General features: G+C 47.9%; 1 long non-coding RNA gene across 2 annotated transcripts in view; it reads left to right on the top strand.

The window, feature by feature from the left end:
* LOC124224624 (uncharacterized) overlaps positions 1-27,409 on the top strand; it is a 155,378-nt gene extending 127,969 nt beyond the window's left edge. The window contains exon 5 of one of the 2 annotated variants that reach the window (XR_011177712.1): positions 26,665-27,409. This is a non-coding gene — a long non-coding RNA (uncharacterized lncRNA). Of the gene's footprint in view, positions 1-13,154; positions 13,261-26,664 lie in introns of those variants that run through there. The other variant, XR_006884906.1, reaches the window with a different exon arrangement.
* The last annotated feature ends 585 nt before the right edge of the window (positions 27,410-27,994 follow it).

Raw genomic sequence — 27,994 nt, 5'->3', positions numbered from 1 at the left:
GCATCGGTTCTCAATCCGATCTGCAAGAATTCAAGAATTTAGGTGGCGAATTATTTTAGAATGGTCCATCTCCAAGAGTGAAATGTGGTTTTTGTTTGAACACTTTCGTTTCTGAAACTGGGCGAATAACGCAATGCGTAAGGACAAAGGAATCACGTCTGTTGCGTAACTCGTGGGGGAAATTGGTCGGGTTCGATCGTTAAACAAAGCCGCGACGTGCGACATCGCCGTAGAAGAAAGAAGATAATGTTTAGGGTTGCGCGCTTGAATCGCGTAAATTCGATTCCGAACCCCTTACCGGATTTCTACAGCAGGGTGGAGAAATTAGGGTAATATTTACAGCGGGGAACCGAAGCGCAACCCTTTCATTTCGGGGTGAACTCGTGCTCGCCGCGACGCCTCGTTGAGCGCCACTGTCAGACGGGGAAGGCGTCGCCGCGTGGTTGCCGACGACCGGGTGCCCGAGGCCCGCGGGGTGGCGGAGGGCGTGAGGAAGGGTTGATCTTCCCATCCGGGGTGGGCGATAATAAACCAGACCAGTGGTGCAATAAAATATATCCGAAGCAGGCGATGACTTGTTCAACTAGGGGTTGGCTTCATTACCGAACTCGCTTCATTACTAACCCCTTACGCGCAGGCCATGCGCAGGGCTGTCTCAATTCCTCCTTCGGTGAAACCCGAAAACACGACCGAGACGAAACGCGATTCGCTACGATTCCTGCGGTGGAATGTCTGCGGGCTGTTTTGATGCTCGGGGTCCTTTTTCGCTGGCAAATATTCCGGTGAATTGCGGTATCCACGGGGTAGCCGCAGCGTTACGCAGACGTAGGTGGAATCTGAATATGCAGGTCGACGACGGTGCGGAAAACGTTGGATGAAACGGGGATAGAGATGGAGGTAAAAGGAGGGATCGTAAAAGCCGAGAAACCGGAGCTCAGTGGAGCGACAAACGTACCGGCAACGACCCAGGAAACAAAAACGCACTTGACGGTGGATACTCGCCGGTGGAATAGCGAGAAACGGCCGGGCGGTGAGGGAGGTTTGCGATGAAAGTTGAAGAAAACGCGCGAAGAAGGGAGAAGAAAATATAACGACTCACGGAAGGCATAACGCCTGACTTTACTGCCTTTTAAAACTCCCATAAACCTTCCTACGTCAAACTTTTCAATTTTATGTCTCAGCGTTTCGTTCTTCGGTACCTACTCTCTCACCCACAGCACTTAGACCTTCCTCTGAAAATGTCCACGGGACATTATTCGCGCAATTCTTAAAATGATAGATGTGAGAGTGATAACTACCGATCTTCGAAAATAATTTGCTACACAATTGTCACAACTGTCGGCGGGTTTTAGAAAATAGAAAATGCCATGTCTACTTTAGATCTCGTGCTTTCTTCTTAAATCTTTCGTTCTATACAAACGCTGCGACGATGAAGAGGGCCTACTGACCCACGGGGGCAAAGGTCGTGCCTGACCCTGATCTCGACCAGCACGAAGATCGCAATCTGGTCTCACATAACGGAGGGTAGGTGTTGGCTGTCGGTGGATCCTTATCTGCACCCCGTCGAGGCGTCGCGGCGTCAAAGCTCCGCGAGGCATTGGCGCAGCGCATAGACGCGTGAAATGAAATTTGACAGATCAGAGCGACGCTCGTTTCAAAATGGCGTTAGCAGCCGCCTCCCGCGCCTCTCGCCGTGCCCCACGGGCATCGCCCGCCACCCCCTAGCATCACCCCCCTCGTAGCCTATTTTATACAATTCTCTTTTATCTGTTCCCACCCTGATTCCCTCGGGGCATGGGTTCGAGCGACCGGAGGCCTCCTTAGTTCCAACCCGACACCTTTTTACAAATACATCACACGCCCCTCTGGCCGACCGGTGCCCTTGTTCGGGCTTTGCATTTGCCTAAGCACATCAACCGTTGAAGGGCACTTGGAGCACTTATGCCCGGGTCGGCTGGTACTCTGTGCTGCAACGAGCCCGCGTCTTTCAGGAGGCGGGAAGGGGGCAACACGCTGGATGGTCAGCCTTAGGCGTTTTAGACATTTGTCACTTCCGACGGATCCTGTCAGACCTGCTTCTTTCTAATCCGGTTTCGGAAATTAATCGCGAGCTACTTAGAGTCGCGAAGGATGATTAACTCACAATCCGATAGCTCAGCTGTCTTATCGAGAACCTGACAAAGTTCACACCTAAAAACTCACACCCTGGACGAGAAAGAGATCGACGTGAGCAACTTCTACAGGCTGTTGTTGAAATGGTCTTTTGATAGTGAATCGAAGCAGCCGTTATCTAAGATCAAAGTTCCAACATCCGGGCGGGGCTGAAGTTCGGTCCCATTCAGGGTACTGTTACAGGGTCATTCGATCGAGCGGCAGCTATCCCCGCATCGAAAACCAAATTATATGCTCAAAGAATCGCTGATCTCTATTTAGATGCTATCTCTTCCGTGATGCAAACCGGACCACCAACGCCAACAACGAGGGGTGTCTCATAATGACAGACGTGTGAACAGATGAGCATCAAATTTGTTCAGAAACCACTGCACACAACGCGGTGCAGCGGTGTGCAGGCGATATAGGTGACGTGGGGAAACCACGCAGTGACACGGGGAGAGAATCACGGGGACTATCATGAAACGAGCCTTGAACCGGTGGTCTGAAACCACTGGCATTGCCTTTCCCTACCAACCGCAATGCCGATGGAACGGTTACTCGTTTTTCAAGTCCAAAATATTCCTCGACTCTCCGACTCCGATGCGTATTTAACACCATCGGGAAAAACCACTGACCTTGAACGTGGCCAAGGCTACTCAATGCCCACCTATAACAGCGAAGCGTGATGTTACACGGTTGCATTGTCTCAGGACGCACGGTGCAGGCATTAACATTGGCGATGGGCGACATTTCGGTGAAAAGTACCACTTTTCGTTGCACGATCGATCGCTTAAGACCTTGCTGTTTCCTCGGTGGCGTTGTCCCGCGGCTCGCCACCCTCCTCGACGCCCTCCTCTGCCCTTCGCCGCCCAAGAGTCGATCCCGTGGTCTTCTGGCTGAATCCGAAACCGACCGACCGACCAACCGACCGACCGAGCGACCGACTAGTCGACGGTCGCTCTCAGTGCGATGAAAGCTTTCACACCCCGAGCACGTACTCGGGGCAAGGACCGACGCAAGCTCTACCCACCCACCCACCCACCCACCCCTGACCCTCTCTTGCTCTCTCCCTGATTCTCTCAGCCCGATGCGTCTCTCCTAGAACACGCCATTGTGTTTCGTTCTGGCAGAAGAGCCTATCTCTACAAGCGGCTACGGGTGTGCGTCAGCTTCGGCGCCTGGTATGGATTTTCGAAAACGGTTTTATAGCCCAGTGGACAAGCGTGGACGGAAACCTGCGATTAGAACGCTGCTCGTGCAGGCCTTGATTGAGCCGATCCTGTCCCGGCCCTGAAGGTTACTTGGTGCAGGCGTCGGAGCGCCCAGCGGGTGTCTGGAGACCGGTTGCAGGCTTCCGCGACGCCGTTTTTCGATTATTATTCATCGAGTGACGCCCGGGAAATCCAAAGCAACTAAGAGGCGTCGGAACCGGCTCGATTCGGAGCGCAATCCGGGCGGCGGAAGCCGATGCCGTGAGTCACTGCATCGGGCCCCTGCTGCATGCTCGACGAGACCTGCGGAGAACCGACTCGCGGGTAGCTAAACAATACTCGGGTGGGTGGGGGCCCGACTGTACAATACCAAAACCGACAATGGGACACGTACCTTCGGATGGAGGCCGCGGCGACGCCACTCCCGACACCGACGCTCGCACCCACGGTGACATCGCCGTTCATCCGTTGGGGGCACATCCGAGCCGTAGCCGCGGTATGCCTGCACGTACGTATAACGTATCCACCTGGCTCGCATGGCTTGTGTGAACACTGCTCAATAACTGTGGCTGACACAGTCGTGGGGGTCATCGTTCTGTAATAAGGTCATCGCTGCGGATCTGAGGAGGCTTAGCCAGGGTGACTGGATACGGCGCGTTCGCACAATGTCAGCGATAATTGTCTTTCCATTAATTCTAGATGCCGATTAGGTGTGATTATTGATCAGGATCAGGACAACGGCTGTCGCCCAGTTGCGAAACGTACAATTTCTACCGATGGAAACTGTGTCAATAAGTTTCAGCCGGTGAAATTATAAGGTGGGCCTCGTCGACGTTGATGATTGTACGCAAATTAAGATGGCTAATTTATTCTCGATTCGCACCACCCTCCATGGCATCGGAATGTCAGCTCTGCGGAACACTCCCGAGATGGAGACACCGCTTCGGCTCCGCTTCTCCGTCTCGCTTGGACCCCCCGGACATGCCTGTATAACATACCTCATGCCTGCATCTGCCGCTTACAAGACGCCTCGAGGTGTTCGAATACGCCGACACGTCCCGCGAACCAAAATTCCTCGCAAATTCGACCTGAGGACAAATTCACCAGCGGTGAATCTGCGGCCCGTTGTCCGGTAGGCAATACGAGCCGATTATATACGGCCATCATTGTTTTATTCTGATCTTACGTCGTTTCAAAATAATTTCGACTCAGCACGAGCTTTGAATAGTCAATGAGTTACTCAGGTTGAAAAGAGTTCAAAGGGTGTGAGGAATGAGTATTAAGTTTTTGGCAAAAGAGCAGGTAAATCTAAGAACTTTTAAATTTATTCCGATTGTATCAGACCTTCTTATATTCAATCGAATACGTCCGATTTTTCTAGATTAATGTTCAATTCCTAATGACTTAAAGATCCGTAATTCAGTCGATACGTTAATGATCACCAACCGCGACACGATCCATGTCCGTAGGCGGGAATAATTAGTGCGATTCAATGTGCAGGGTGATAGCGGAACGTATAAAATAATAAAGCAATATCTGGAATGGAGGAAAAATTACTGATATATCAGCGTCCCAGGGGGTTTGACATAACTATGAGCTATAGTACAGCCGCGCGGCAGTATACCGGAATAACCTAGCCCAACCTAGGCTAACTTAACTTACGGTCCCCATTGGCCAATAACGGCCTCTTCTAGGCCTCCACCGCATATCGCAGGGCCGATTCTTTATACGTCTACGGGGCAAATAGATCACATTTCCCGCTAATAAGGGAACTGGTGCGACGTTTCCCCTCCCCAAACGTTACAACCTATTCCTGACTGCACGCGCCCTGGGGTTCCCCGGTTTTCGCGTTTTCCTGCCAAATTCCAGCCGTCTACCAATTGTGTTACTCCTCCGTACCCCAGCCGCCATTCGCTAGGGTGTGATTCATTGTCATGGTAATGTAACTGGCAATCGATCTGCCTCATTACGTCAGCAAAGTCTCAGCCGTTACGGGTGACCTTATGATCTTTTTCCCTGAATTCATGGGAAAATCTATCGCCCCGATATGAGCCGCCATGTACACCGGACTAGCTTCCGTACGAGCGCATGTCCGCAAACTGTGCAAACAGCTTCGAATCTCACTCCGACATTCAGTGAGTATCCATAATTTTCAATTTTCGTTAGATATCGTAAATCTTGTCCCGCCGTAACGTACTTATGGCATTAAACGGACCTTACGGAGAGGGTGCTAGCTGGCGGTTCACCAGGATTCCTAGATTGTCGGGTTGCGGACTGGGTGTATAAATGCTCCGAAGCTCCGCCCGGTCAGATTGCCTGCCTAATTATCTGCCAAGGCACGATAGGGAGCCCCATCTTACGAGATGGAACTCGGAAATCCAGATGGGTCGGTAGGGTGACAGTCTCTAGAACGGGAACTGCCTTCCTAGGTCATTGTTACGTCATTACTCGCCTTTAGTACGGTCTTGTGATTCGAAATTTTGCCCTGTCGAGGACGATGGGAGCGCAGATTCACCGGAGTAATTGCGGGCTGTGCTAATCCTATAATTAGCGGTAACCAGTTTTTAACTTTGACATTCTAGTTCCCGCTACAAAATTAAGGGTTGGAAATATTCCAACCGAACAATCAAAGCTGAGCGTTCGGTAATTAGAGGCTTAATTAACAGCTGACGCGATACCAAATTATGTACTAAACTTCTCAGGCATTGAAAACTGTTTATCTTTTGCCTCCCCACCCTCCTGTACGGAACTTTCTCAAGACGTTAATATAATGTCGAACAAACTTGGCCAACTAATGCTGGGTTTATCGGCTGCAGTGTAGAGAGCCCGCCATTGTTCACTCTGCAAAAATGAAGTCTCTTATCTATTGCGAAATCAACAATAAAAGAAAAATCCAGTGTATTATACCCGTTTCGAAAAAACAATGTCTTTCTTCTACATTCGCCTGCAGTATGATCGGAAACTATTTCGCAAGCGAGATTCAATTGCCCGGCTGTTGAATTTCAGCAATAAAGTAGTTGATGTAACAGTTTTCATTCAATTCGTATAACCATCGAATGAAATCCCATTTCACCCGGGCTAACTGCCAGACCGTTGTACACCGATGGTACTTTTTGTTCATTTCTCCCTCGTCTATTCAGTTCTGTTTCTCCAGTCTCTGCTTCAACCACAGTGATAAGTTCATACGTGCGGTACCGACGTCTGGCAATACGAAGCGCAGGTGACCCATGGCCAAAGAACCATCAGCGTTGATCGAGCTCTCGTAATTTTCGCGGTCTGCGGCCCTCTAACATTGATCCTTAAAGGTGGACGCGAAAAGGAGCGGAAAACGGGAGAGTATCGTCCCGAGGACCTATCGCGGCATAAACAGGAGCCTTCGCATAGCGCTCTACTCGACTCGACTCGGCTTGGCGTTGCGTGGCGTGGCGAGGCTGAGCTAGGCGAGCTGCAATCAATACTGTTTCGGCTTTACGGTAGAAACACTCTCTCTGAAACAGCCTACATTTCGGGTCGAGAAGCGACAGCGACGAGCGGCCGCTCGGGAGCGGGACGGAGAGGGATGTAGGACGGCGAGGGCGAGGGTGAGGGGGAGGAGGGAGGGTCGGCACGGGCCGCGGTCCGCATACTGATGGGCTCGGTCCCGCTCCCGCGTACACCGGCAGCGCTGGAGGAGAGCTCCCAACAGCCCACGAACACGGGTACGGAGCTCGGAGCTCCGATCTCCTCCGAGAGAGAGAATTCCTTTCCCCCCCACGAACCCCCAGCCCCTCCGTCATCCGGTCCGCCTTTCTTCGTTCTTAGCAAACTTATAACGTAAGAGTGGAAACTCGTTGTTAACGTCGTCCAAACTACCCGCAGATTGATAAGCGGTGCATCAATCTCGTAGGTTGGGGGTAGTTTTAAATGGTAAATCTTGATCGCGATCCTGACCGAGAATATCAAATATTGAGATTCGAATTTGTAACGATCGAGAGGGCATCCACCCAAGGCTATCATACATTTGATTGCTGGAAGTTAAAGTGTAAATCGAAGGAACTTGAATGGCTGAAATATTCTTTGAAATGACAAGGAATTATTCGGGATATCTGGAATCGTTGGAAATCGTTGCATAAGACTTGAAATTGCATGATAGTGTTGAAGAAGTCGCGCGGCAAGCGTTGGAATTCATGAATACCCTTGTAAGTCTTGCGATAAACGGCGAGTGGTTTTAACTGATTAACGGTCTCTATATTAACTTCTATCTTTACACGGACTTCCCTTGATTTGGTGTGACTTCGTGCAATTTTGTCCAATTCGAAAATCACATTTGAATAATTCATTTCGTCACCAAGTTAATGACCCCTCAGTGAAATCTGTAGGACGTTTAGGAAACTTTCAACTCGGTCTAGCTTTTATAAATTACGGTTTTTTTTATCAATCTCTTCTCCATCAACCGTACAGATGTGTCGGTCATTTACGTAATTCCATGCTATACAAATTTGGAAACCTGGTCTTTTTTATCGCACATCGTTGTGTTAACTACCATTTGTTCTTGTGGACCTTCGCTATCGAGTGCCGGGTGGAAGCATTCATAGTGGCTTCTTTTATCACTTTGTTTTTTGTTTTCGTTAGTCAACTTGTGATAAAAATGTGTTCAAGTGCTCCTAATTTTCAAATGTACCCTGTAACGGGAGGCCTTGAGGAGTAACTCCGAGAATGGAAAGAGCGAGTATAATAGTTTCATGAGAAATAAGAACCGTAAAAGCACACGTAGGATACATATATGTATAATCCGCGCGATGATTTGATCCAATTTTCACTTTCTGGACAATTTGTCGGTTCTAAAAAGCGCAGAGGGTTGTTGGCGAAGGCCTTTGGGCTGAACTATAATAGAGCTCAGTCAGTAAGTGGGAGCCCGCTTCTCAATTGGCTCCCCATTGGGCTCGTTCCACTCATTGGATCATCGTCGTTCGCCGAAAATTCGATCATTATGATTGCTTATGATGTAAATGATGCCCCGAGGCAGCAATTGATTCCAGCCCATGGACTTCGCGTGGTCTGTACACACCCAGCCAACGCCACCGTACGTATGCGTACCTACCGCCAGACCACCATCCAACACCATCCCGTCAATTCAGGCGGGGTCAAACTTGCACCGTATAAGACTCCGAGGGGGTGAAATACGTACGTGGATGTTTAATCTGTGTGCGTATAGACGCAGTTACGTACCTCATACTTGCGTCTCGCGCGGACCGAAGGGACACCCCAGGGGCCTCAACCTCGATCCTCGCCGCCTAATTTGCCCCCGGCTTCTTTATGGCCGTCATTTTAAATTCCACTAAAAAGTAAACTATACTTAGGTCCTGTCTTCGACCAAGCGTATGTAGTTGACTACATGTTCGTAGGTACAGGGACCATTCCAAGTGTAGGTGTGTAACGCATGAAAAGGCAACATGGACGAAGCCGTCTTCGAGATCGCTGTCGAAAATAATTGTTCCACGGATGAAATTGCCGGCACGTGAAAGGCAAGATCGACTGTTAAGGCAGAACCAAACGGACACAGGCTACTGGGCATTCCGATAGCGATTCGTCATCGTTATAAGACGGTGCACATCCCGCGCGTCAAAGTCGGTTATGCTGCGTTTATTACGCGCGCGTCACGGCATTGTCTGGGCTTAATATAGAAAGTATCGATTTGCAGTTCCTCTGAAGGATATATTTCTCGCTGATTTTGAGCGACGTGGCTATCGGAAGGCTTTCGGCCCTGTAACGCACGTCAGAGTAGCGAGAAACACTGCAGCCCGGAAACAATGGAATTATTAACGCAGTACAAACTCGAGTGATTGAATGTTTATGGAAGTGATTTCATCGCCAAGGACTAGCTTTCGAATCAGACGATATCGACGTGATACCGAGAGATGAGTATTATATCGCACAGGCACCCTCGAGGCGTACGGCGCATCGCACGGCAACGTCTTTCGCCGGTCGTAACGTCGCATCCGGTTTCGTTCGATCGCGAATCAGCCATCGATAAATCGGCGAACGATCGATCGTCACGTACCTAACTCCCGCAGGCCTCACGTACGACAACGTCGTCTGCTTTTTCTGTCCGGGGTGCCTTCGAGGACGCGCATCGAGACTCCGCACTGTCCGACACAGGAATGCCTACCGTCGTCGGAAACTAGGCGCGCTATCCAGCGCAGACAACATTCTCCTAGATTTTTCTATCCGTAAAAATCCACGAGCTAAGATCGAAGTAACAAATCGTATCAACGCTATTGGTCGAGTATACACGCAGTCGTATGATATATATCTATATATATATATATATATATATCTGTATATCACTTGCAGAATCATAGGCGCATTTTTATCCGCGGTTAATGATTTACGAGGAAGTATACGTTGGATAACTGGTTTTGATAATTCAACGCGGTTAATCAGTCACTCGATTGAGAATACGATAAGTTCATGGTGATCATACGCAAGATACTAATTGGATCTGTAACACATCATTATTTGTCTAAAATATAAATTTACCTTATTTTGCGGAGATACTAAAACTTCATTAGTGCCGTGTATGCATATAGCATCGCGCTTGGATTTCAAGAGAGATTAAATGATGTAAAGAAGGCCATAATTCCCATCTATTATACAACAGCTGCGAGGCATCTACAGTAAAAACCGTAACACTGCAAAGTTATGTTGCAAAATTAAGTAATTTCTTGTAAAGAAATATCAATTTTAATCTCACTCGAGGCTATAGCTATTGCGAAAATCTAATTCACTGGTTTAATCATCATATCCCTTGGATTTGAGGAAACTTTCTTGGGAATTATGAAAGGTCGTTTGACTGCCCAAGCTTAGTTTTCAACATCATTTCTCACGGTGTGTATTCATCACAAAAACAAAGATAGAGCTGTGAGGCGAATGCGCGGAATCCGACGTGGACTTGACTTTTAATTTATTAACCAAGACTATGGAAAACTGGCTAGTGTCGAAATATTCAAGTTGCACCTCGAGTCGAGTTTATTTTTTTCGTTAAACGTTAGGTTGTGTCTCTTTTCTTTTTTTATATTACTCTTATTTTTTTTCCGGCCGTATCTATTTTCTAATCTATTACTCGAAGTTTAATACGCGTCCTTGCCAGCATTAATTAGGCAGCCCACGAACTCGCTAAATACCGTTGCGACAGAGAGGGATAAGGAGAGAAGAAAAAGGAGACACCATTAGCCGCTACTTGTAACACCGGATCGAACCGCCACGTCCATTCCATCTAACGGGCATTCCAGAGGTGAGTGCGAGAGGAGCTGGTAGCGGCGGCAAGCGAAACGTAAGAGCGGATGAGACAAGCTGCTTGTTATACTTTGTCATTATTTATTACATCTATCGCTAATTGTTGACTTTAATTGAGAAAGTTCTCAGGCTAGAACGCCATGGGATTTCTTAGCAATTTTTATATACCGCGCTATCCATTTTTATCTCAAAGCGAACGCGCGGCGTCCCACAACGTCTATCGCATCGCATCGCATCGCGTCCTCGCGTCGCGACGCGCTGCACGTGTCGTCTTGGGTCAACTTCTGTCCTATTTCGTAAGCGATTCTTGGGTACCCATTAAAACTTGTTGACATCTGATGGGAACATCTCGCCAGGGCCTCGATAACAAGATCCGTTAAGCCGTTAAAAATGGTTCTCAGCAAGGCCCACCGCAGGCAGATTTCTCACCTCTGCGGCCGATTACACTTCCAGATTTCCACCGGTTATTTTTTCGGGTTACAAGGTCCGTGAAAATAAGGCCCAAGGGCAACAAGCCCAGAGTCAATAGCAATCGCAGACGGAAACCCGGTGCAGTATCAAAATCCTGCGGGTTTTTCGGGGCTGAAACCACGGAAGACAGCCAACCCCGTACGTATTGCAGGCGACAGCTGTCAAATGAAATGTTAAAAAACGTTAACCAAGCGAAATTCTGAGTGGTACGTGAGGAGGGTGCGCCTCGCCTCGCCTCGTCTCGCCTTGCCGGACGCCCCGGGCGGCTGAGTCTCCTGATCCTGCCTATGGTGCTTCGGTTTCGAATTGATAACCCTCCGACAGCCGCTGCAGTTCGAGAGAACAACCCTCTTCGACTTTGAGTAGATCCGAGCAAGTATGAGAGGCACATGACGCGCAAGAATCGAAAGCTTAGAAAAGCAAACAGAGACGCAAAATAACCGACATTTGCTGTCAGTGAGTCTGGAATATTTTCTACTTTGCCGTTTAATTCGATTCGGCTCTGACTATAAACACATAGAAGTATTTAACGCCCGTAATTAATAGCTTCGATCTCGGACAGACGCTAATGCTGAACGTATTTCAACGGAATACATTTCACCATACTGGGATGTTTGATTACCATATTATTAACGATCATCGGCCAGCCGGTATTTGATGAATTAAAATCCATTTGGAAGAAAATAACAACGTTTGCTGTAGCTCCTGCGCGAATAGTGCGATAAGCCTAGAAAGCATCCGTGCATATCTTGCTATTCATCGGACGTTGGTAGTATAATTATTAAAATTGTCTCGGGTGAAAATTGTTTCCACGTGTAGAAACAATGGAGAAAAATATTCATTGACAGCGTTTAATATTGCAGATTGATCTCTGCTTGTATATACTGTACATATATATAATATTCGCTGAGCAGTGAATTGCTACCACGAGGTTCTTAGATTAATTTATGCAATTTTTTCAGCCAACCTCACGGTTCTCTCTTCGCACATATATTTATCCGTTTGAGTAATTGCAGTTATTGCAATGTTGTGTCACTTCAATCCCTCCCTGCTCGGTGGTCACGTCAAACATCCTAGCTATCCGGCCTGACGCGTGGCCGTGCTAGATTTCACTCGGTTGACACTGAAAGATCTGTTATACGAATACGCGTCTGTATCCGATATGCTACACAAGCATGCATGGACGCATGCATTATTCATAGTATGTACCTATAATGCGTCTGTAGCGATCGATATCGAGCGAATCACATCCGCGCTGCTGAATACTCGCCTTTTATGCATCGCGAATCACTTTCTGCTGGATCCTGATCATTCGCGATGAAATTGCTACTCAATTTTCCTCAAGGAATACGGGGTGTGAAATTCCTGTTTCCAAAAATTTTCGTCCTTAATACCCGACTGCGTAGTGCGCCACTCCGCGTCTTTTTCTTCGAAGCTCATTGTTTTCTTAGAGGTTACCGCGAGCCCCGACCCGCCAACGGTTCCCGAAGGATAATTACGCGACCTCTAATGTCACTCCTTCTCCAATATATTTAAGAAAAATTGCACCGTCTTTCAAGGGGTCGAGATGCCGATGTCGAGGTTCGAAAAATAATGACTCTACTCGTCAGATGACAAAGAGAAGAAATTGCTTATTGCGGGGTAATTGTCTTTGGCGTCGCGGCGACCCTCTTCAGCCACCATAATATAGAGACTAATATATGCACCGTGGCTCGTCTACAACTCTGGAACGCCGCCGAGCCAAGCTCTGTGACCACCCCATAGAATAGAAAGAGAAATAGAGAGACAGAAAGAGAGAGCTTGCGATACGGATGAGGATTGCGGATGGAAGAAGGTGAGGGGCGGGAACGGGGGTTGCGTCGAGGCCTTATTCGCCTTTATTGAATTTCGAGACACTTCCGAGAGGGGTGCTACAAGAATTAATTCACGTTCTGCTGCATTGCTTTTTATGATATAACTGCGGTTTGTTAGACGTCATTCACCAAACGAATTCAATTTTGGGGCATACATATACTGTTTACAATTTATTTTTTTCTCTTTCAGCTCACTTGCCCTGCAGTCATCGTCCACACCGCACAAGAAGGCTTCGTTACGGATAACAAGTAGACAATGTGCCGGTCTATACTGTTATTTGCGAATCTTTGTGATGCCTATTGCATGAAAATCAGTTGATTTGACAGAAGCTAAAACACGTTTAGCTCTCAGTCTCCTTTTTCTCAAACTTCGTAAAGTCTACCCTGTCAACCAGCCTGTCGAGCCCTGTATAAAGAACTGGCTTGTATAAATTGCCGTAGTAAAAATGACTCAAATTGGGTACGTACCAATTGACGGATTTCCTAAGCGATGGATACCGCGATCGCTCTTCGGTTCATCCTCAAAATTTCTAGAAGCCACGTGACTTTTAACGAGTCAGATGCATTGGTTGCATCACACGCCTTCATGCCTCCCTTTCTCCCTCCCTCCCTTCCAACCCCCACCACGTCGCCATCCTCCTTCTCCTCCTCGTCTGCCTCTCCCCCACTCCGTATGAACACGAGGAACCGGATACCATGGGACCCTGGCGAACTAGCACCATACGAAACTGACAACACTTACGCTTGCCAGCGACTTCCGGTTAGATTTCCCCCACCATTACCCTTGGTCACTGGTATAAGACGACCCCCAATCGTTCTTTTGATAGACGTGAAAAGAGGGAGTTTGCGTTTTTCGTTTTCTGAGAGAGCGAGTTAGCGCAAAGGAGATAAAAAGATCGAGAGTTGGGGAGGGGGGATCGATCCACCTGGCAAAAACTGGCACGTGGAAATCGCGGAACACACGGAATCGTGCATACTACACGGAGCGAAAGCACACGGTGCGCTGCGGCGGAGTGCCGCGTGCTAGCAACTACTATCTGTGGCAAGCGCGTCGGCAGCGAGACTTTGGTATACTGGGAGTATGGTAAGTAGGTGCACCCCTCACCGCCCCCACCCCTATTCGGAGATCCGCGCTTACCCGCCCCTCTCGCCGACGAGCCGCGCGCGAGCCAGTCGCTGCGGACTCAGGGCCGACCACGTCGACGGCGACGTCCGACCACCCGGAAGACGTCGCAAAAAGGAACGTGAGTTGATGCACGAAAGATATCACATCCTCTGGGTCAGAAATGGTTATTGCCAAACCCTGTACCGATATTTACATTAGTACCAAGATGCGAGTCCATTTGATGATACTTCTGGGATCAGCGAAGAGAAGGATTATAAAGGTCAATTTGAACAAATGATCAGAAGTTCACCATTGCTGACTTCATGTATCCTTCTGAATTCCAAGTACCTTGAGAGACTTCTTTTTCATTGGTATGTTACAACTTTACACCGATGAGAATAGAAGTGAATTGTCAGGGTACTTGAATTTAATCCGAGCGTCTTCTCTCCAAGTGCAAGACCTGGCCTGTAACATCTCGTGGCCCGCAAACAACTTGGCACATCCTTGCAGGCGAGAATACCACTAACACACGTCTATCCTGGCAGGCAGGGAACGTAAAAGACAACGTTTGCATGCTAACATATCTATTATAATACCCTCTGGTTGTGGGTCCCGCTCCTTCTCTCTCGTATCCGCGTCTGCTTAGCGTCGTAGCAATGCACCGGTCTCCTTCTACCCCGCGCATAAATGACTTTTCAAATGCAAAAGTATGAATGAGATGCAGTTGCCATCTCCGTCCAACTCACGGTCTGGTCTGCATCCATTACACATCCTACTCTCCCAGTCTAAAGCCCGTTCCTGATATCCCCACCAGAAACGACATCAACGTTCCCTTTTCACCGGTTTGTATGAACTTGGCGACGGGAGTTTATTTGCAAATTATTATGTGTAACGAAAAATCTCATCCAAGTTGTACCCGAATTCTCACCGTCCGAAAATAGAGTCCGATGACCCGCACCAAACGGCTACCTGAAATCAAGTTCAGCTACACCTTATAGTTTTACAGTTGTCACACCCGACCGTGGTGTAGATCATTTTCACAGGGTGTAATTCCCGTTTATTTCCATCAAACGCATTCGTTCACCTCCTGCGCTACGGCGGCGTCTATTATAAGCCGGCTTGCGTCGCTCTCGGGGGAAGATTAATTACCGTCAGATTACTTGTAGCTGCTTATTACAACTGAGCGGTTGTTCCTGCAATTCGTATGGTGCAGCTGTGTGATCGATACATCATTGAACGAGTCGACCGCAGCCTGGTCCGAGACTTTAGTATTACGGGATTTCTATCGCCGGCTTGCACCGTGTCACTGGTAATGGCATCGGAAAACCTTGTAGGACATGTGGGAACACTGGTCGCAGAGCACAAAGCGAAGTCGCCAATTCGCGGTCGCGTCAACTGCGCGCAAAAGTAAAAAGTGCACGAGAATTCGCTCCCGACATCCGATCGTCCAATGTCATGAATTTCCTTCGATCCAACCGGCGCGTCCGTGTATCCGTGGCGAAATTTCGTGAAGCCGCAAGAGGACCCCAAGTGGAGCATGCACGGTTTCATTAAAATGCAATCCCCGTGCTAATGTGAGCACATTAGATATTAGAGTCATCCGGTGCCGCCATAAAAGGGTTGCCTGCATTCTGCACCCTTGCCCCAAGGTCATCACCCTTTGACGAGGACCCTCGCCAAGTCGATACGCTTATGTTAATCACCCCTGACGTCACATCCAACCCTAACCCCTCGCCTCGTCGCCCACACCGTCAAACTACCACTCGTAAAATACTCGGTAAACTTTCCCTCCAATACCGCGAAGCGCTATCTATTTTGACAGCGCACCCAAAAAAGCGGGGCTCCGTTGTCTGCGGCCTGTCAAGCGGCTAGCGCTTGACACATGACGCCTGGGGAGGTCTTGACTCGGTTTCAACGACACCGAACGCCAATTGCTGCCATGAACTCTTTGGTGCTTTTGATGCCGATGTACTTGGACTAGCAGAAGGGATGTTGATTAAAGGCTAAGGATAGGATCTATTTGAAATAATTTTCTCACCACTTTTGATGAAGGTAATCAAGAATTGACTATATATTTTTTTAAGCTTTATAAATTTTGTATCAAGAGTTTTTGTTTCTGTGAATGTAAGCACTTAACTATCTCGTTAATCCTACTTACTGCTTACAAAATTTAATATTCGAATTCATAGAAATGATATATCAAAGAATAGCCGTTTTCATCGGGTGTCCAGGCTTGGTTGTATTTTGCCACGAGTCTTGCCAATCTAAGCCCGTATCGAACTTGGTGGCTCCGTCTAAACGTTTGCAACACTTTTCTCGATGGCTTTCTGGCTTTCGAGCCTCGATGACTTTTCTGGTTCGAAAAAGGGATGGAGACGAAGAGTGAAAGGAGAAGCGAAGTCAGATGGTATCGTATCGGTCATCGTCGGCGTCCGGCGCAAGTGTCCGGTAAACTAAGCGGATCCAGGATAATCCGGATCACCTAGTTGCCGGGAGAGAAGCTCTTTGGAATTACCCCCGTGTTGACCCCTCCACCGCGCCTCGTCCGGTCGGAGAGGCTGCATTTGCCTCTCGGCAACACCGTCTGGCAAATAATAAGCCGTTTTAATACGTCATGGAAAGTGTGTATAAGGCTTCATCGTGCACACGCGCCTCGACTCCATACGTATTTCGAAGGAAGGGCGTATCGCTGCCCCGGTTGTGGTGTAGACAACAGACTCAAATATACCCCATTAGCGTTACGGGCACTCTGCAGCAGGTCGCTCGGTGAAGCTGCGATCAAATGAATACGATGAAAGAGTGGCGGCATTAGGCAGACGTGCCGTGCATACTGATTTCCGGCTGATTGATTGGGACCCTTTGCCTGCGACCCCCGCCTCCCAGAACCGCTGATATTATCGGGCGCACCCCCTCGTCGAAAACGCCCGGTCGCGTAGTCCTCGGCCCCGCTTGGACAATCTCGTGATTCGCGTCGTCCGAGGAAGTGCGGCTTCGATCGCACGAGCCTCGGCTTAAGCCAGCTGGATAAGACAGAGGAAATCAGGAAAATGTTGGACGTGACGAATTTGGAAGGAAGCGAAAGGTTGAGGAGAGGGAACCGGGAAAAATGTCCGGCTGGATAAACGCCGCTGCCCGTACCCGCGCAGCGAGCCTGAAATTCATCGCGTTGTCAAAGTTTTATAATAACCTCGAAGAGAGGCGGGGGTGGAGGCGTCGGCCACGTGACCCGCAAAATACGAAATCCAGTTTCCGCATTACACAACACGGCTGGAGGGTGAAAGGGGGTGGTGGGGGTGTCTTTTGAGTGGCTTGTGGAGCGCGGTAACTGCTCGTGTGTAAAGTAATTGTTCTTGACACCGTAATTTTACAGTGTCGTGCGTAGACGTCCGTCCATCGTACCATCTAGCGGTTCCTCCTCGTCTTCTCTTGCTTCGGGGTACAACGCCGCGAAGCGTTGCGATAACCGGTCGACGGGTGCTCTCCTCTCCTCTCTCGGGTATACTTCCTCTCCCGCCAATGCCTCCCTCTGCAGCTCTTTCATCGCGAGCTGTTTGCTGAGCCCGTACAGCAACTCGGCCATTCTCTTCCCTCTTTTCGCCCCCTGTTTTCTGCCTTCTCCTTTTCATTCCTCTAATTTTCATCCACGTTTCCCGTGTCTCCGTGTGATGCGGTGCCACCTCCGTGACTCATCTAATTCCGAGAAAGTCGAATTTTTATTTTTAGCCAACCAGCGTGATCACTTAACGGCAATATGTAGGCATGGAGGCGAGCCAGTGGGGGCGAAGGTGACGTCATCGATATTCAATACCATCGACTCTCCGCCCGTGCAGGTATATACATATATACATTTATCTACTGCAGGATCGTTTCTGCTGATGATCGAAACGAATCGGCAGGCAATCTCTTAGGCATACCTCGACAAGAGACAGAAGTAAATTAGAAGTAGACGTATAGGAACGAAGGAACAAAAGGTTAGCAGTGGCTAAGGGGTTTAAGACGGATGTTTAGCCCATAAATAACCTGCACGGTCGAGACCGCGGAGTTCGCCATGCGAAAGAGCCAACTTGATGTTTCGTGCTATGCGAGAAGAAACCGCTGCAAGAGAAGCTGCCCCGCCCGAAGGGACGAAGGAAGGTCGCCCATCATCTTACCCATGCGAACCAACGTCACGACCGAACACGCCGCCTGTCCGGCTGAGGATCCGAGATACCTGCGAGCTACGTACCTCAAATCCATCCACGTGATACCATCGCCCATAAGGTAATATTGAAATACAGAGCATTCGGGTTTCGTTGACGCTGGGTGCTACTACCGCGATACAAATTACTCTGGTCCAACGGTGCTGCGGTCTGAGTGAACCGCAATTACACTTGAAGATTACCACCTAGTTAGGTATTGAGTAACGATCTTTTATTGATTTCAATGATCTGCGGTCTTTCGTGAGTCTATACGTTCGATTAACTTGACCAATATGGCTCAGTATAAAGTTGCTCTACTCGATGGACAGTAATTTTGACAAAAAAAATGTTTTTCACAATGAAGTTTAGAGATGACACATGACACCGTGAAAAATGGGCAGTGACCCGATTTGTGCACTTGAACCTGGATAGTGGCTACGGTAGAAGGGGTAAAGTAAACGATTTCCACCAAACTGCAACGCTATTTATCGGAGCAATCAGGTACCTGACGGTGCGCGAGATAAAAGTAAGTATGTAATGAGCGGAATTCATGTACGACGAGTATCTTGGATCTGAGGTGGGTAGGTACTATCTTTAGTGCGAGCCGGGCGACTGGCTTCTCCGCGGTGGCATATCGCTTGTCAGTAATACGCTCTTCGTATTAAACAGTGGCGTGTATAGAGAGTCATCGGCTTCCTGGCCGCCTCGTCTCGCGTCCGCGTTACATTCCTTATGCCGTCGACGGTTGGCAGGCCCTCGGGCCCTTCGAATGCTGGTGTAGCCACGTCGGGCTGCCGTTGTGCGAGCATCGCGAGGAGCCGAGGAGCCGAGGGGTGGTGCTGCTCAACGCCGAGGCGGTAGCGGAGCTCCGAGAGATGGAGATGGGATTGCACGATAGACCGCGTGTCGAAAATAGAAATATAATCTGATAGCCTCATTGTGCCTGGAGCCACGGCGCTCACGGCCCGACGTACCCACACAGTCGCTCTCCTCGACGCGGGAATACGCCGCACATCCCTATCACGTCTGGATACTGTTCGTGCATCCATACACAGCCGGGCGCTACTCCACGTCCTCCTGTAATTCACTTCGAGGCTTATCCAAAACTGGTTGGATAGCGGCCTCATCGCGCCAGTCTGCACTTGACGTTGGATTATCGGCACTCATCGGTGTCTAAGAGTCGTTTCTCAATTTTCAGAAATTTTCATTCCTGCTCGAAGAGTTGCTCTTTATTTCGGGACATGTAGGAGAGACGCTGAAAGTTTTATTACAATTTTCTCATTGTATTTATCTCGATGTTTCGTTTTAGAAATATATTTTTGGTATCAAGGTTAACTCGGTGAACTATAGCACACGTAACCAAGTCGTAAACAAAACTCGACAATGTTGGCTTTAGGCCGCAATAAACGAATGATATACTTTTAAGCATTAGACAATTAAGTTAAGTACTGTATCAAATTCGTTTCTGCTAGGTTACCGGATGTTAAAAAAATTGTCTCAATATTGCGCGTTGGTAATTGATTGTCAGACAACAAATCACAATATCGCCAAGCACATGCTGCAGATGGTTTCCATATGGCTTCGTGCCATCTACAATATCAACGGGATTTCAAATACCGAAGATCACTTGTACCTATGATACAAATGACTCAATGAGAAGCGAAAGTACCAGGAACATATAATAAGTTATGACAAAATATGACATTCACTCAGATGTTTCAGTGCATAGATGTTTGCGGTATTTCGGATGCATGTTTGCAAACCACTGATGATGAAAATATATAAGAATTGAAATTAAAGTATTTGAGGCACGAGTGAAAAGACTACTGCAAGTGACAATCATGAATATAATATGTTTCCTTTTTCCATTTCGTCATTCTTGAGGCAATCATGGTACAAAGATCACTATTTCTCCCCAATATAGTGTATTTGACGGAAAGCTGCAACTCACTAGTAGCTTTGGGATAACAAATGCACTTTCTGATTCCAGCGCGTGCCACGCACTCCAACTCCACGGTATTGGCCAGTGGCCATACGAAGAGTCATGTATCCAGTGATTAGCGCAACAATGCATCGCGTTTGGACGGACTGTGCAGTATAATGGATGCATCGCGTGAAGGCAGACGATCATTCGGCATTGTGCCTGTAGCGCAATAAAGTTTCACGCACGAACGATGCTGAGAGTCAATCCACGAGAGTTTTCGGGCAGCAGTTAAACACGACTTTTGGAAGGACCAAGTTCAAAATTGCCACAAGGAACGGCGGTAACATGAGATCTGTGCATAGGAGTCAAAAAACGAAGAATAAATGCCTAGAGTAACACCGTGTCACTGCGTACAAATACCAGTTACAGTATGAGAATCCAGGAGAGAGTAATCTCAAGGCTTATACCACGGACCCAGCAGTTGCAGCACGAGATTTTAATACAGATATCAAAGCGGCAATGGAGAGAACGGCGGAGGGATAACGACTGCAGGACTGTCAACTTCCACTCGCGGAACGCGGAAAGTTGGATCGATTTCAGAGTGTAATTTGTATCCGCAGTTGTATGTACGTAGGTAAATATACCTACACGACTGTACACAGCTGTCCTGTCAATGAAGCGAAGAGCAGCCGGGTTAGGAAAGACCAGATTACCCTGCCCGGTGGATGATTGGCCATGGCGGAGCCATAAACAAGAACGGCACGGAAGCATGACCAATCGGAACCAATAGCATTGTGATCGTAAAGAAATTAGAGGGGCAGTAATGGTTTCCGGCTACGGTGTCTTCCGGTTGGCATACGTCTTCCGTGCCTGGCTTAGCCACCACCCGAAACGCCCCCAGGAGTCGGCGACTGACCCCACCGGTCGCGGTGTCCAGCAACCGGAACCGCCACACCATTTGTCTCTTTCGGCTCTCTCTCTTGATGTAAGAGAAAAGGAGCAAGGGTAACCGTCGACAAGTTGTGTCGTTCCGTTGCTTGTTTCAGCGGTTTCCACATGCACAGGATAATTATTGTACTCCGATTGGTTCGGAATTTTGGTTACTTCCTATCCCGACCCTCCGCGCTTCGAGTTGTTGCATTTCCTTTCCGACGGCTTGGGCCTATAAGCTGGCTGTTGCCCACCGCAAGCCCGTGTGGGTAGGATAAAGTACAACGCGTTGTTCCGGAGGGGAGTGGGTTACATTGGCAAACAGCGCGCAATCAGAGTCAGAGCTTCTGGTCCGGTGACATTTAGTAACGTTTAGTAACGTGTATGGGGAAACGTAGCTATTCGGACCCGCGTTTGCGGACCGGTGATTAAGTGTTAGAGAATATTCTGTATTTTCCTACGTGTCGAGCTCTCGGTGTACACCGCGTTCGTGTACTTTTGTCAAATCCATATAATTGGAGACTCGTGGTGTAGTCGCGGTTCTCCTGACGAAGCAATTGTCCATCTATTCTAAATATTGATAGAATTTACAATTTATACGGTACACATCGACAAGAACAGATAAAAGCATACACGAATAGCTCTTCTTGATGATGTGTAACGTCGAGTACATATTTCATCATGACTATAAGTAGTACCTGTAGCAGCCAGCACTGACAGTACGTTTTGAATCCGTTTGAAAATGACCACAGATGGAATTGAAGTGTGGAAAAAATTTACGTAGAAGGTCAAAATTCGGTAAAGTATTCGGTATTTCTTTCCTATAGAAAACAAAAATTGAACGTTCGAAAATTCAATTCTGAATTCAACAAGGGACAAGGATTATTGACAGCCAGAGGCGGGATTGTTTAAATAGAAGTTGCTATTTCGTTGTTTCCAAGAGAGAATTGCAGCGGCGCTATGTATGTGACGGGGTACAGGCTGGCACACTGATTGATCAACATTGTTGTTGAATCAAATTCCACCGAGATGGGTATATTGATTGGCAATCAGTGTCGCCCGATCAACAAAGCCCAGGCGTATCCCGAGCGGCGCTAGAACGCGTGGGGCTTTCGACAAACACCGAATTTCTAGGCCTGCAGACAATGCCCTCTCTCTTTCTGGCCGTCAGAGAGGTGAAAGATTATTTGCAACATCAATTCGTTATTAATATGAATTGTTGTTCCCTTTGTGCGCGATGACGCTGTTCTAATGATTTTCACAAGTTTCAGAAGTCGAAAGTTGCCAGTTATTAATTTAGGTTTATGCTTACTCACAACTGGTGGTGACTACGTATCTCATTGTCAGACACGTTTCGTTTCTTTTTAAAGTGGATCGTGAAACATGTGGATTTGTAACTTCCTTGTTAAATATGTTTTTCATCTGATAGTACCGTACAGCTTAATTTATTTACATTTTTAAACTATAGCAGAATCACCTCGCGATGCAATATGCCACTTTACTCAATGACTGTATTTCCGTACACCGGACTGTGACGGTAATTGTGTGAGGCAAGAAATCGAAGCACCAAATAAGTAGATAACCGAATAACTGAACGACCAAGCAGACAAGGAAGCCGCTCAAAGTGTTAAGCATTGTCGGTGAGCATGCCGCGGTCGTAAAACGGGTGAACGCCAGGTTTCTAAAATCACGAACGCCATACATTTAGCACGCGTGCTGGATAGCGTCGTTACCGCCGACGCTTCGCGCACGCACGTTCAATCTGAAACCGAGCTACCGAGAAAGTGCAATAAGCCGTTTTCATATTCTGTTTTCATTCGGTCCTAGTTCGTCCTGCAGTTTACTTGCAATGTTACCGAGCTTTCGATGCTGGGGTTCACTGAACAAGATTCAACGCTGTGGAATAAAATCGATGAAACAATACTCATCTCTACTAACGAACAACAGGGTCCATTCTCCTTTGAATAAGCAGACAATCCACAGGTAAAAACAAAGGCACATTTTTAGCTTTCAATTATCTCGATAAAACTTGATGTGGAATTCGAACAGATAAAGCATTGTTGCATTGCACGGTTCACGCCGCCAAGGCTGAGCATCACATCGTTTCGTCCACCTCGTATGGGATGATAAGCAGCCTCCAGTACCTGCGACACATTTCAAATCTGTATATTATTCAGAAGTAACACTTTAATCTATTATTTCCCGGATCACCGTGTCCGCGAGAAGCGGTGGCGAAGCGGGCTTGAATTTATTCATTCTTTTACCAAAGACCGACTCCCCAGGGCAGACGGCTAATATTACTTCAAAGTCAGAAGTACAAAGTGTACTTAGAGATTCGAAACGACCTCGGGTCCTTCCACTGCTCGGGAAATCAGAGAGGCAACGAGGCGCTTTATTAGCGCGCCTACTCGATCCCCGGGGATTATTACTACGTTTTAGTGCATCGGGTCGATTTCCGCGATTCCTCAACAATTCGCGCGCACCTGTCTGCCACTTTTCCAACTCCAAATGTCCAATTCAAGCATACGCATGGCAGCAAGCAAAGGCGAAGCCGAGTTAATGGATCGTCGAGTAACGCTTGCATTCTACTGCATTCTCTGTTCCGCCTGGGTGTCTTTCCTCGGCCTGAAAGCAGTCTGGGCTCGATGCGTTCGCGATGTCCATCACCCAGGTTCGATTTTCTGCTCAGTACTCGCGCTGATTGAACGCCCGATTTTCCGCTTTAACGGCTACCGAGATCTCCTCCGCGTCAGCTAAATAACCCGCGTTGCCCAACGAGCGAATTTTATGTACCTACCTCCTCTACTCACTCGCATTCCAAAGGGCTTCTCACGATAATAGCTGCACTGGACCGGCTGCTTGGCGAACCGGAAGATCTCACGTCCGTTTCACGCACCTTTCTATGCTTCTAGTTCCTACTATACGTAATTGCTCGACCAGCTACCTTCGATTGCCTGCTATCTCGCATTACGTCGACTTTTCCCTTGTTCAACAATTCCAGTGTACCATGGGACGAAAATCTGAGGAGAAAAAGAGAGTGAGAGTGAGAGGAAGGGAGGAGGTGGAAGGAGAAACCGATCCCCCCTTCCATCTCACCTCCCCGGCGACCGAGAGCTTTCCTCTTGGCGAGATAAGCCGGCTCCGGGCCCGGAGGTGATCTCCGATAGCGAGGCAGTGGTACCGGACTCAAATCCTCTTTTAGCCCATTTTAAGCGCGACCTCGGATGGTCCGAAGACTCGACTTGCGCGGCGATTCACCCCTGCGCCGTCATCCACCGACTGCTATCCCACTACCACAATCGACGCCGCTAAGCGTAGACTCCTTTATAGCCTGTTAAATGAACTTCCCGCTCTTTTATTGTTCGAAGGGTCATCGGTGCAAATCTCGGCGAGACCCGGCAGACACACCGACCCGTTCGATTTACGACCTCGTGGATATGCCTCGTGTCTGAGAGCCCTTCGCCGCACCTTCTGTAAAGACTCCACCAACCGACGGTGAGGTGAGACGTATGCGAGCTACAGATACAACGACCGGTACGTAAGCTCGTTCGGGGGTGGCTTTATTCGTTGTCAGTGTGACGTCATTTTCAAAATAAACAATCAAGTACGATGGAATGATATCTTCGCACTTGTCTGAATTCAGCGCGGATGAATTTACAGGTAGAAATATACAGGCGAAGCTTCGTTGATACGAAGTTCATTCGAAGTTTGCTACCGAGCAAAATAATCAACCGGAGTTCGGAAAAGTGAGCGATGGTAACTGAATTGAGTTGAGGTGAAAAATCGTGTTACTGCCAAGTACCTAAGGGAGCTGGAGCAAGAGAGTTGGCGTAAAATACAATTAATGTGGGCACATCGTCAGGGATGGTAACGAGTATAGCGCGGAATGCTGTTTTACAAAGCGAGGCTGTGGACCGTGGCTGCCCGGTAGCTGTTTCCCAAACCACGCCATTAATAACCAGCGAGATTATACGCTGCCGGAGCCCCGGCTGTACCGACGCCGGATGATCGCGGCGGGTTGTAACCAGGCTGCTATTTAATATAGTTTTACTTACCGAGCAGCCAATAACCAACTATTTGCTAATTTGTTTGGAATGCCGTTTGATCATCGGACCAAATTCCGTTCACCTCGACGAAAGCATCTTGTGTACTACGGCACGCGCGACTATTCAGATAACCGAACATCGAACCTATTTAGCCGAGAATTCAGGAATGAAAAATCTCCGCCAATTCCTCAAGGAATTTACGGGATATCGGGTTCACCGGATCTTCACTGTTCTTCGTCCGCTCGGCCAGGGCGAGGGTGTTTTCGACTGCCAGGCTGGTGCATCCCCTTGTACATCCTTTCGGGTGATTAATGACGAAGCTAATCTGATATAGAAGCCGGTATAACGCTTCAGTCACTCGGTCAGCTGTTTCTCGCCGGGGCGTCGCGACGTCTCTGCGTCGTTAATCGGTGCTCTGATGCTGCAAGTTCCTGCGACGTTATGGGTGCGCTTACGTGACGTCGGGCTACCTGCTACCTGGAAGTAGCTGAAGGTAATATGTTGCATCGGCAAGACTCGCGGGCCGACAGCCTGTCCAAACACCCCGCGACTGGATACATTCCGTCGACTGCTGTCATCCCTGGACTCCGTACTTGGACGGCGATAGCGTCAAGTCGGTTCCTCCGGTCGAGAACTACAGCCACGGCTCTCGAGTTGCATGTGCATACTTCAATCTTGGGCGAGAGAGAGGCAGTTAATAAAGCTCCGAGTTTATGATTGGCGCGGCGAGCTAACTCGATTAACCTGTCAGATAATTAATTTATTCAAGATCCGAAACGGCGATAAGCACCCCGGAGCTCTACGATCGACTCGCAAACTCACTACCGTCGCATCACCGGGGCGTTCCAGTTCACCAACCCACCCGCACTCTCCTCATTGCTCCCCTCTTGCCGCCGGCAACCGATGTGAATAAAGCCTAAGAATTCGTCCAAAGGAATTATCACGGGACAGATCTTATTGCCGAGAGTCCTGACGCCCTGGAGCACCTCGGGTATGTTTTTGTGGAGACGGTCAATCAATATGATTCAGTTTGTCCAGTTAGGGGAACCGTCCGGGGATTCCCTGGTCAGTAAGGGGCTTAGGATAAGGAGTTGGAAAAAGTGTGTTGCCCGCCTGTTACGACAAATTGGGGCCACCAGCCTCCCTAGCTAACCTAGCTAACCTCGAAGGTCCATTGACGACCCGCCGCCCGATATATCGACTCCCCGGCCATCTCCTGGGGACGCCTCTAATAGCAAGATTATCTCTCCTGCTGTTTTTGTCCCAGTCTTCGACCGGCCACCCTCGATACCGAGCTGACCTTACCGGACTATGCATAGCACCCAGAAATTCCCTCCTGCCGCTAAACCCCATGCCCTATTACGCCTTTTCTACAATTCGGTATCTCGCCCAATCAGACCTTGGACATTTCTGGAGTAGCAGTCACTTCAGAGTCTTGAGGCTAGATGATCCATACAGCATGTTGTTTCACTTAATCTGGTTTACTTAATATTTACTTCAACCTGTGTGTGTTTCAGGTATATTTGGTACGAAACCGCCGTCAACTTTGGTTTTGTAAGAAATATTAGTGTGACTGGTAACGTGAGGCTGATTGGGATTAGCGCACAACAAAATCCACTCATCCGTGTGTACGGAGAGGACAAGACCCGCCAGCCAAGCAAGACCGCAGTCAGTCGACCACCAGCCATTTGCACAACAGGACCGCGGCACTAATTTCGGCATCATCACATTTTCGAAGCAGACTTTTCAATAAGATCCACGGCAGCAGTCTGAGACGAAAAAGGAAGAGGAAACAGGCCATACGAGCAACACCCCGGGGTTCCCAGTAGATTTATGTTGTTTTTGTGTTGTCCCTTCTATCACTTATTTTTTGTTTTTATATTGCCCTCTTAACTCAAAACTGGTCCAGTATCTATTTGCCGCGTGTTCTTTCGTATTCTTGGTTTTAGTATATATTTATTTCCCGCCAGTAGGACGTCCTTTTTTGTAAAAATTTTATACATACATATATTGGCCGTGTATAGTTTATTTGATATTTATTTAGATTTTAATTTTCTATATGGACTCTATGGGTTCTTCTTTTATTTTTACGATTTTAAACATTCGATGTTCGTTAGCGATTAGAGCTTAGGTTAAATAGTTGGCATTTTATTCTTTTTTTTTTCCTTTCCTCCTAACCCATGCCATGCGTGCAGAGCTCATAAAAAAAAGGAGTCCCTTTTTTTTAGACAATGAATGAAAGGTATCTCTCGCCACCCAATATCTGTTGATGATAAACCAGAAATTCGTTACAGTTTGTCAAGTTTTAGTGTATTATTTAAATGTGTAATTTGATTTTAAACTTACATTCCTCAGGTTCGCAATAGTTGTCAAGCGTATATTTGAGATTTTAATCCGTCCAGGACAGTTCTAATAAACCATGTGGTTTCAAAAATTATTCATTATCATTGATGTATTCTCAAGCTGTTTGAATTATCGACCAATAAGATTCAGTCTATTGATAAAGCGCGACGAGTATTGGCATGAAGTTTTGATGCCTTCCTACTTTATTTCAACCCCATATAAAACAGACTTATCGCAACCACAGTCTATGTCTATAATCTATGTGGGTTACACTCTTTATAACATATTCCTCTGAATCTAGGTATATACCACGTCTTTAGACTATATGTGGCTTGGTCCGTGCCAGAATATCAACGCGGAGTCTAGATTCTTGTATACGAGAACTAATTAATTCCCCACAAGTTCGTTTTCACTCTAAGGCTCGCATTCCACTGCGGTAACTCTATCTGGTCGTTGTTCAGATTCGTTTATCTCGCTTGCGGTGCTTGTAGGTATCCATTCGAG

Source organism: Neodiprion pinetum, chromosome 1 (genome assembly GCF_021155775.2).
Source record: "Neodiprion pinetum isolate iyNeoPine1 chromosome 1, iyNeoPine1.2, whole genome shotgun sequence".
NCBI lineage: Eukaryota > Metazoa > Arthropoda > Insecta > Hymenoptera > Diprionidae > Neodiprion > Neodiprion pinetum.
This window is presented reverse-complemented; position numbering and strand designations above follow the sequence as displayed.